Source organism: Pinus tabuliformis, chromosome J, assembly GCF_031772625.1.
Source record: "Pinus tabuliformis cultivar Carrire ecotype Pingquan chromosome J, CPIR1, whole genome shotgun sequence".
Taxonomy (NCBI): Eukaryota; Viridiplantae; Streptophyta; class Pinopsida; order Pinales; family Pinaceae; genus Pinus; species Pinus tabuliformis.
The window spans coordinates 1,530,491,980-1,530,502,644 of NC_142295.1; positions in this window are offsets into that span (position 1 = coordinate 1,530,491,980).

Consider the following 10,665-nt stretch of genomic DNA (forward strand, 5'->3'; position numbering starts at 1 on the left):
CTCTAGCCCAGCCAAGTGTAACAATAATAAAAACTAACAAAAACCTATATCATACCTCATAGAAAACATTAGGACCCCATTAACCATAAAATATGCCCTCGATTTTAAAGATCAAATAGAGGATGACATTATTAACAACTTCATTTACCAATCCGAATCCAAATCCCATGTACAATGTCACATGATAGAGGCAGCATTTGACAATGAACTAGAAGAAGATCCTCTCACAAACACTCATCATCAAACAATACCCACTACCTCTGTTTCAAACAGCAAAACTATAGAGATTGAGCCAGGAAAAACCTTGAACATTAACTATAACCTGACTCTTGAACAAGAAGAAAAGTTGGTCCAACTACTGAGAAAATATAAGGAAGCTTTTGTATGGGATTATCCAGACATAAAGGGAATTGATTCCCAGCTATGTACACACCACATTTATACAGAAAAGGATGTTAGACCCATTCACCAACCCCAACGGAGACTCAACCCTCACCTGAAAGATATTGTGAAAGCTGAATTACAAAAACTTTTGGATGTAAACTTTATTTATCCAATCTTCGATAGCAAGTGGGTCTCTCCACTAGTAGTGGTGCCAAAGAAGAATGGAAAGTGGAGGATTTCTGTGGATTACAGAGAATTAAACAAAGAAGCCCAAAAATACCACTTTCCCCTTCCATTCATTGATCAGGTATTAGACACATTAGCAGGAAAGAAATTCTTTTCTTTCTTGGATGGCTTCAGTGGATACAATCAGATTCAGATTGCCCCTGAAGACCAGGATAAAACTACTTTTACCTATCCTTGGGGAACATTTGCTTACAGAGTCTTACCCTTTGGCCTATGCAATTCCCCTGCCACATTTCAAAGGGCCATCCTCAGCATCTTTGGGCTCGAAGTATATATGGATGATTTCACACCATACGGAGATGATTTTGAGCCAGCACTAGACACATTGGAAAAGGTGTTGCAACGATGTATCGCCACTAGGCTCTGCTTGAGCCATGAAAATTGCTATATGATGATGACCAAAAGACTCATCCTAGGTCATTATATCTCAGAAGCTAGAATACAGGTAGATCCGGACAAAATTCAAATAATTTTGTTAATACCTACTCCTACCACATAGACAGAGTATGCAGTTTTCTAGGATTTTCTGGTTATTATAGGAGATTCATCGAACATTTTTCTCAAATAGTTGCACCTCTATACCCACTGACAGGGAATGTTGATTTCGTTTGGACAGATAAATGCGATCGTGATTTTGAGGATTTAAAAAAGGTTGTGTCAACAGCGCCCGTGCTTAGAGGCCCAAATTGGGACCCGCCATTTCAAATTTCATCAGATGCTTCAGACACAGCTATTGGAGCAGTCCTTGGGCAGGAAGAACACACAAAACCATATGCAATCTATTATATTAGCAAGAATTTGTCTCCTACTGAGCTAAACTATACCGTTACTGAAAAAGAGTTTTAGCTGTAATACATGCTATAAATAAATTTAGGCATTATATCACTGGATATCCTGTTTTTTTATATACAGATCACTCTGCCATAAAATATTTAGCAAATAAACCTATTACAAACGGTAGAGTAACAAGATGGTTGATCTTATTGCAGGAATTTGACATCACAATAAAAGATCGACCTGGGAAAGAAAATCCTGTAGCTGATTTTCTCTCACGAATGCCGAAGCCAGCGGACGCAACAACAGTCGAAGATCAATTCCCAGATGAACATTTGTTTGTTGTCACTGTCAAGACACCCTGGTATGTTGATGTTGCAAATTATTTAGTAGTAGGAAAATTACCAAAGCATCTAACCCCCAATGAACGAAAACAGATTGTGCAACGTAGTACCCGATTTTCTTGGATTGGGGGCTACCTATTTCATACAGGGGAAGATATGCACATCAGAAGATGCATCCGAAGACGAAATATTTGACATTCTAAAAGCTTGTCATGATGGACCATGTGGCAGACATTTCGCAGATCGAAGGACTAGTCACAAGGTTTTGCAAACAGGTTATTACTGGCCCACAATCTTTAAAGATGCTAAGAAATTTGTTCAAGCCTGTGACAGTTGCCAAAGAGCAGGACGCCTTGGACAGTCCGATGAAATGCCTTTAAACCCATAGTTATTAATCGAACCATTTGAGCGTTGGGCACTTGATTTTGTTGGTCCGATCAACCCATCATCAAATCAGAAAACATATATTCTAGTAGCAACAGAGTATGTTACCAAATGGGTTGAAGTAGAGGCACTTCCAAGAGCTACAGAGGACTCTGTGATTCATTTCCCGTTCCAAATATTTGTGCGATATGACCTCCCAAGGGACATAATCACGGACGGAGGACCACAGTTTGTAGGTAATAAACTTGCTACAACATTAAAAAATTATCACATTCAGCACAAAATTACCACTCCGTATCACCCACAGGCAAATGGCCAAGTAGAGAGCACGAATAAAGTGATCGAGGAAATATTGACAAAAACCATTGCATCACACAGGCGTGATTGGGCTTCAAGATTGCTGGAGGCCTTGTGGGCATACCGAACAACGTGGAGAAACACCACCGGTTATTCACCATATCAGCTAGTATTTGGAAAGGAACCCATCTTTCCAATAGAGTTTGAAATACAAACATTAAGAACAGCACAGGAGATCGGTCTGAATTTAAATGAGGCCCAGACTAACAGATTACAACAAATTAACGAGCTAGATGAAATTAGGCTCTCGGCTCTTCAACACACTGCATTAATCCAACAACAGAGAGAAAAATGGCACGATGCCCTGATCAAAAAGAAAATCTTCCACGAAGGAGATTGGGCACTCCTATACGATTCCAGGTTTCAGGATTTTTTGGGAAAACTTTAGACTCGATTTCTTGGACCGTATAAAATCCAGAAAGTGCATGAAAATGACACCATTACTTTGACTAGTATTAACAGATCTGGACATACCTTTAAAGCTAATGGCCACTAAGTGTGACTGTACCATAAACCACTTACTCGGGAATCCTTTTAGCAATAGCTTCGGGAAGATTCAGATATGCAGATTCTTGCTGAGGAAAATAATCTTTCCTTGGCATTGGTTCACTAAGTAATTTCATTGTTATTAAATTTTGTACATAAGTTTTTCTTTTCTGCTGTATAAACTACTTTCTGTACAAATTTTTGCGTTTTTGCATTTTGTTGTTTCTTTCCAAAGGAACAACACTTTTTCATTTTGTTGTTCCTTTCCGAAAGAACAACATTCCCGCCGTTTTGCTGTTCCTTTCCGAAGGAACAACACTTTTGCATTTTTTCTATTCCTTTCCGAAGGAACAACATTTCCGCCTTTTTGTTGTTCCTTTCTGAAGGAACAACACTGTTGAATTTTGATGTTCCTTTCCAAAGGAACAAAATTTCTGCCTTTTTGTTGTTCCTTTCCAAAGGAACAACATTCCCGCCGTTTTGTTGTTCCTTTCCGAAGGAACAACATTCCCGCTGTTTTGTTGTTCCTTTCCGAAGGAACAACACTTTTGAATTTTGTTGTTCCTTTCCAAAGGAACAACATTTCCACCTTTTTGTTTTTCCTTTCAGAAGGAACAACACTTTGGCATTTTGTTGTTCCTTTCCGAAGGAATAGCATTTTTGTTCTTTTTTTTGTTCCTTGTCGAAGGAACAACACTTTCGTTTTTTTGTTGTTCATTTTCGAAGGAAAAACACTTTCGCATTTTTCTATTCCTTTCCGAAGGAATGACACTTTTGTTTTTTTTTTTTTTGTTCCTTTCCGAAGGAACAACACTTTCGTTTTTTTGTTGTTCCTTTCCGAAGGAACAACACTTTCGCATTTTGTTGTTCCTTCAACATTTCCACATTTTTGTTGTTTCTTTCTGAAGGAACAACACTTTCATTTTTTTGTTGTTCCTTTCTGAAGGAACAACACTTTTGTTTTCTGATGTTCCTTTCCGGAGGAACAACACTTCTGCCAGATTGTTTTGTTGTTCCTTTCCGAAGGAATAGCACTTCTGCCAGATTGTTTTGCCGTTCCTTTTAAAGGAACAACCCTCCTTTGCATTTTTTTTCTTTCTGCCGTTCTTTCCAAAGGAACAACAGTTTTGATTTTGGATGATCTTAGGTTGTTCCGCCAAAGGAGCGGTATTTTATTTCACACTTGCTTTATTTGTTGTTCCTCTTAAGGAACAATAGTTTCAAGTGTATTTTTTCTTTTGCTTGTTGTTCCTCTTAAAGGAACCACGGTTTTTGTGTGCAGATGTTCTTTTGCTGTCCCTCTTAAGGAACAACAACTGTTCCATCCAAGGAAAAACACTTTTTGAGTGCATTTTTTTATGTTTTTGTGTGTGTGTGTGTTTCATCATTTAGAGGATTTTTGTGAATGACAGTTCATTTAAGGCATAGCTATACATTTATGCTAGAACACAAAAAATAGAGGATACTGAAATCAACAAACCAAATAAAAATCATTATCTTTAGACAAATTTCTTTGAATCGATAAGAAAAAAGAGGAAAAAACGCAGTTATTTATATCACTTTGTTGTCTTTATTTTCACTAAAACCAATTTGATTGATTATTTTTATCATGATGGTTCCTTCTTAAAATCTTCATAATTCTCTTTGATCATTATTATTGAATAAGAATAAGGGCATATTTTTCTCTATTGAGATGTTCAGACTTCTTCCACCATCCCTACTCTTAAGGAGTGTTGAGCCATCCTCTGTATATAAATAGGAAAGTGCTATATAAAAGAAAAGAAAAAAAAGAGAAATATATATATATATATATATATATATGATTACTAACATGATTTGTCAGATGAAGGATAGGGGGTCTCATCAAGAGCCAACCTACCATGATCATAAGGAAGCAAGTGAAGTGGCATTCCCACTATGGCCACCACACCAGGGATATGATCCAAGAGGCATATCAGAAAAATAAAAAAGTCCTTGGAACAGGAGGTCTCATCACAAGCCGGCTTGCCCACTTTTCACTCCTTCCCGGTGAATGGCATTGTGATTCATCTGGTTAACAAGCTAGCACAATGGCATCCATTCTGACATCGCACAACACTTTCCTAGGCATACATGAAGGATTATGGTTCCAAGGGTGAAACAAGAAACTCTGTTAAGGTTATGGACACCTGTGGGCAACAAACCTCTGTTGATAGTATCGAAGTCATACTTTTCATACACCAATAGTCATTATAAATCCTTTTTCTTATATATTTATATCGATTTCAAATGATATTATGTTATATAACCCTTTCAAACCTTTTATACATGAAAAATCATTTATAAATCAATCATAATGGTTAAAGTGGATAATGACCGCATAAGAACTTTTACTTACATCAATTGTCCTATCCTCTATTTTTCGCATCATTTCATGACATTTCCATATCTATTTGCGATTTCCATCATAAGCCTCGATTTCAGTAATCCGCTGATTTTTGTAATCATGTCATGGATATATACGTCGTTCCTTTATTTTACTATACGACTGCAGTCCAGCATGTTGCTCCTTTATTTGCTAGCCGAGGACGGCCTATCACATTTCAGGGGGGTGCAGGTGACCTCCATAATACACTGGCATACGTGTCAACTCCTTATTTGGAGGTACTATGACTCCATAAAAACTCGGGAATAGCAAGTTTAACGGTATTGATATTTCCCAATATGCACAGCTTGTTGTTCCATCGCCATTTCTGTGTTTTTGTTCTGTAAAACTTAATAGCGAGCTAAAGCTTGAACAACTTGTTGTTCCATCGTCATCTCTGCGTTTTTGCTTTGTAAAAAGTAACAGTGTGCTAAGCTTGAACAAAATGGGAGAAGCAGAGGAATGTTGGGAAATCCCAAAGAAAACAGTAGCCAGCCACTAGAGATATATGACTCAGAGGACGAGCAACCCCCAAAACTTGAAGGAGGGGAAAATGAAGAAGAAGAATTAGAAGAAAATGAAGAAGAGGAACTAGAAGAGGAAATTGAACACTCCAGTGAGGAAGAAGGGGAGGAAGCAGAGCAACCTAGTGAAAGCCCATTACAAAACCCTCTGCAAGAAGACGAATTGGCCCAAATTTTGGCCAATATGGGTGAATACATCTAGCCCCACAGCCCACTCAACCTCGATATTGAGGCAGGACCATCACAGGAACACTCTGCTCACAGTAAGAGTGCATCTGAGGAGCTGAATGATGAGGAAGAAGAAGAAGGGAAATCACAGGAACACTCTGCTCACAGTGAGAGTGCATCTGAAGAAATGAATGACGAAGAAGAAGTAGAAGCAGAATCCGCCCGAGAAATAGCATATCAAACTAGGGTTTCCTCCCCTGAGAAACCTAATCAGGAGGATGAGAACACTGAAGAAGTGTTCCAAGCAGAAAACATGGAGATAAGCCAGGGCAAGGGTACAATCCCTGAAGAACAAAGCCCAAGCCTGAGAAAAGAAATAGTTGTTCCTTTGAAGAAAATGAATGAAATCAAAAGGCTGTGAAAGGAACAACAGAGACTACTAAATGTAGTAAAATAGCTCAGACAACAAATAAGGGTTCTTAAAATGAGGAGAATCTCAAAAAGAACCCCTGAAGCAAAGGATGTGGCCACCTAGACGAAACCCCATAAAATGAAGACCAAAAGGACTCAAACCAAACCCATTATCATTCAGGATCGCAAGGAACAGCATGCGGCTGTTAAAAACACAGAGGCCCAAGTAGAAGACACACCATTCTGTAATAAGGATGTCCAAACAAAGGCATTATCCTCTAGCATCACGACCGATTGGACAATTGATGAGAAGGAAACGCAGATTATAGGAACCTGATGCCGCAATAAGGAGATCTAGGCAGATCTCTAGCCCAAAAATGTTTTGATGGACAATGATCCGAGGATAGTGAGATTTCAAAAGGTTCTGGCACAAGCCCATCAAATGATATAAAAGCTCACTGAGGAAACTATTCCTCAGGAGAAATATCAGAAATTACAGTAGCAAGTAAAGAACATCAATACATCGGAGAGCGAGGCCTTCGATAGATGTCAGAGAGTAGAGGAAAAAGTTAAAAAGGTAACCAATAGACTAGACATAGTTATGAGTCAAATGGATACCCTATGTTCTCTATATACTAATGTTCTAGCCTGTAGGGCACTTGCCAAAAATTATGTTTTTTTTATGGAAAGGTACTTATAATTAAAAATTAAGGCTGTCAAGGCAGGGGTACCTATAGAGTTAAAAACTATTGATGATTTTATAAACTGTTGTAAACATTATGGGGTGAAAGTCCAGTGATTTCTATGTGAGTTTTATTTGCATAATCTTGTGTTGGACGGTGAAACGAAAGAGAACCCTAGTCCTTTTGTGGGTGATATTCAGCTTTAGGCATTCATCTCTTTTGTTGTTAACCAGATAAAGTGGCTTAAAGCCCATAATACCTTTCAGAGACAGGAGAACGGGTTAGATCTATGGGTAAGGGGTGAACCAAGAAACCCATTGCAACTGTGGAATAAGCATAGAAGCTTAATGAGAAAGAAGGGTGTGATCCAGACATTGGGACCCATTCACACAACAGTTGTCCAACAAGGGGTAGAATACTTCCTATCCATCAAAGACCTTGCCATAGCAGCAGCTAAACTCCGATGGAAGACTTCCAATCGGAATGTTCAGGACAGAGAGCCATTCAATTATGAAAATTTTAAGTTAGCTGTTGATCGCCTGGTTACCTATAGTAACCTCATCCTGAGAGAAGGCCCGTATTGGTTAGGCTGTAGGTTTCGAAGTCCAATTATCTGGTATCCTACACCAGGGTATAAGGCCCTATATGAATTGCCTGAAGGCCAAACAGGGCATATTTTTGAAGTTTTAGCTACACATCATGGTTTTATACCACTGCATGAAAATCCTTTTCCAGCATATTCCCTAACTGCCTTGCATGTAAATTACAATGTTTTCATGAGGGCATGAAAAAGGGTAAGCAGGGGGGTGTGTTGAGCATTGGAAAAGGTATGTATTTACCATTTATTTCTTTATCTTTTCCTTTGAATCATAACTCCTTTACATTCTAAGATGGTCATATGTGAAATAATTATGATAGAATTAAGGAGATTTGTGATTGATGCAAAATGACTAATTAAGCAACTGCCGTCCCTTTGACAGGAAGTCGTATCTAGACGAGGAGATCAAGATCGGAGCGCATGGTCCAGGAAGAGGAAGAGAAAACGTAGCATCAGCGTAAGAAGACAAAAAGATAACTAAAGATCAAAGATATAGTGAATCCCTCAGGATCCTTTGATCCTAAGGGATCATTGCTTCAATGCTTATGAGTACTCTTGATACTTCCGCTTGGCCATTATAAAAAGGGACATCGCTGGTAGTCCAAGGGGGTGGATATTATTGTCAATTTGTAGGACTTATTGTTGTAATCTTAACTTTGATCATCGACTCTCTTTAAAGAGTGATAGCTGTAACTCTACCATTTATGATTGAGATATAACTCAGTTGCTGTTTCATTATCTAATTCTGGAGTAACGCAGCAGTGCTTCCCTGGTGGCTAAGGGCCCGACCCTAGTGGATCACTTGCTTCTTGTATCATTATTTTACAATTACAGTCGTGTGTGGTTTGATTTCCTTTGCATTTCCTTAACTTTCTTTACTCAGTAATCCTTTGTTTATAAACATTTCACTTAATTGCTCTGTTATATCGAAATCGTAATTGGATAGCAAGATTGTTATTTACAACCGGAATGTTATGTTGTTCATTCTGAAATAGTATTGCACTGTCTAATTCGGATTATGCTATTCATTTACAAATTGATATTGTTGTTCATTTACAGTTGTGATTGTTGTTCATTTAGCTATGGTTCTCTTACAATTGCGATTGTTGTTCATTTGATTATTGTTCCATTATAACTGCAATTGTCGTTCCTTTATAACTATGGTTAATGTCCATTATGCTAGAATAAGATTATTGATTCAATTTATATTTGTTGTGTGGTTATGCTTAATTCGGTTTGTTGTTCCTTTCTTAGATTGCTGTTCAATTCCTTTATTAGTTAAGATTGATTTTCAATTCATTTTGTTTAATATTGTTGCTTAATTCATTTCTGTAGATTAAGCTTTGTCATTCGATCTTTTCAATATATTTAGTTGTTGTTCCTTTTCTGTTAATCAAATTGTTATTTCCAATATTTTCTTTAGTGTGAATCGAAAGATCCACAACTGTAACAAACATTTACTACTATTGTCTAAGTTCTCAGATTGGAGGTCTTGTCTATAATTGATTTCCATTTACATCAGTTTACAGGGGAAAGAGTTATCATTACTGCATCCTTGACTGATGATTGTTGTAGTTTCTTGAGTGAAGGATTTTAGTTGCAAAGCATTTAAGTTTCTTGCCATTACAATTAGATTTTGCTTCCAACATTCATTTAATTTTGCAAAGCACTATACTGCAAACATTACTCTTGAACAAGTGACCGCCTCAGACTGAGTACACTCTTGAGATAAAAAATCGTACCTGGATTGATAATTAATGTAGGGTAAATAGGGGTTAAAAGACACCTTTTTATCGCTCAACAGTGCTTTCCCCTGGATATTTCTTCTGTGTTACATGTGATTGATTCCTTCTTATCAGTTATATGTGTTCAATTGATGTTGCTCATGTTCGATTAAACTTCCGCTAAATTGGTTGTAGAAGTAGATCAAGTATTTTGCTTTAGTCTATTGCATTATCAAGTGATCTATAGGTGGGAATTTCTACATGGTATCGGAGCACAGGTGATCAAGGAAGAACAGTATACAAGAAGGAGAAGTTGAAGTTTGTGATTCTTGAATATAGAAATCGAGTTCTTATCACATCTCTATTTCACCTATGGTGTTCAATGGTTTGAGACTTGAACATGCCCTTGATGGTAGTTCAAATTATATAACCTGGAAGAATCACATTGAAACAATACTAGAGGATAATGGTATAAAGTACTTCATTGATCAAGAAGTCCCCAAGCTAATTGGTGCTATTGAATTGGCTAAATGGAAGAAATGTGTGGCCAGAGCAAGGAGAATCCTTCTGGAGGGACTTCGAGATCACACATTATCGAGTCTCCATGGGAAGGAGACACCGTTTTCAATGTTGAAAATATTGAAAGATCTATATCAGAATAACAGTGATCAGAGGAAGCTGGCACTGAAAGACAAGCTTTGGAACATCAAGTGTGAAAAGGGTGACACAATCTCTATGTAACTGAACAAGTTCACCACATGCAGGGATGAGCTTGGAAGTGTAGGGATCACGACAACTGATGATGACATGGTGAGTCTTGCACTCCTCGGTCTTCCTAAGAGCTGGCATAGTTACCAGGACTCGGTTAATGGAAGAGATAAACTGCCAGATTAGGAATGACTTTGGTAATGTTTGATGCAAGAGGAGATAAGAAGAAGCACTAGAGATGGTTCTTCATCCATGGAGGATGAAGAAAACTGTGCCTTAGCGAGTAAGGCGAAGAAGGGGAAGGAGAAGGTTTCTCATTCCAAATCTAGTTCTTCCCATGGTGGGAAGAAGTTTGACAAATCAAAAGTGCGATACTTTCGTTGTCATGAGGTGTGACATTTTGCTACAAATTGTCCATTGAGTAAATCCAAGAAGGGATCCGTGGAAGGATCAGAAGGTGAGGCACTGAC